The sequence below is a fragment of the Cyprinodon variegatus genome, unplaced genomic scaffold (assembly GCF_000732505.1).
Source record: "Cyprinodon variegatus isolate N-32 unplaced genomic scaffold, C_variegatus-1.0 Scaffold2975, whole genome shotgun sequence".
NCBI lineage: Eukaryota > Metazoa > Chordata > Actinopteri > Cyprinodontiformes > Cyprinodontidae > Cyprinodon > Cyprinodon variegatus.
The window spans coordinates 4,066-5,140 of record NW_015153428.1 but is presented as its reverse complement, the minus strand read 5'-3'; positions in this window follow the sequence as shown (position 1 = coordinate 5,140).

The following is a 1,075-nucleotide window of genomic DNA, read 5'->3' as shown; positions in this document are numbered from 1 at the left end:
AAAGGTGGTGAAGGCATCATGCTCGGATGCTTTTAGCCAGCAAAATGAAGAAAGCTTTAAAAATTGACGAAAATTCAAATCAATGCATTTCAGTTTATTTATATCATCCAGACATATTGATTCAAAGTTTTCTATCTAAGGAAAATCAGCTGATCGCATTGACTCATTGACTCTTCAGTAATCCCTCACACCAAGCGTGCTTCTAGCGACAGTGGAGAGGAAAACTCCCTTTTAACAGGAAGAAACCAGGCTCAGTGTGAACGGCCATCTGCAGAGGCTAACTCGGGTTCAAGGAGACAGATGCAGACATATGGAAGGAATAAAGAAGCACTGATCTATAAATACCTCCTATGTTAGAAAAGGTAACAGTAAACTTGCTAGATGGGTGGCTTTGTTTGGGAACGAAATATTTAAGCAGACAAGCTCTGAACAAGTTCTCAATAGCTTGGTAAACTCCCCCTCTTTTATCCAACATAAATAACTACTCAAATACTTCCTCGATGAGTGATCCAATAATGTTACATTAAAAGAGACCTCCTTTGCACGTGGATCCAGAAAGTAAAAGGCTAACTTAAAAAAATAAAAATGTACTTCTGGACCTTTAAACAGGGATATAAACTCACATCATCCTCTGTTTATGTTGATGCTGTTCAATGTAGCTCTATAATTCAAATATACTGAGTCACATTGCCAATGCAGTGGCATCAAATACTAATTTAGTGTTCAAACTGCTGATATTAGCTATTTCACAATTAATAAAAGTCTGGATTCATAACTGACAATAATACTTGGAAGATTGTTGTATCGAATAATTCCTCAAAACATGCCTTAAGCAGAACTGTTGGTGCAAACTAAAGCTCATAATGCGTCTCCCTAAAATGTCTGGCTTTGGAACACCTAACTGAAGCAGTTACGCACAATGTGACCTCAGATGATCTATGCAGCATGAGGAATAAAAAAAAAAAATACACTATGGCATTCAGCAGTGACAGGAAAAACGTTAGAGAGATTTTTCTTTGCTTCCGCTTGCCTCATGAAAAAATCTATAAATAACAGCCCGTTTATTTATTTATTT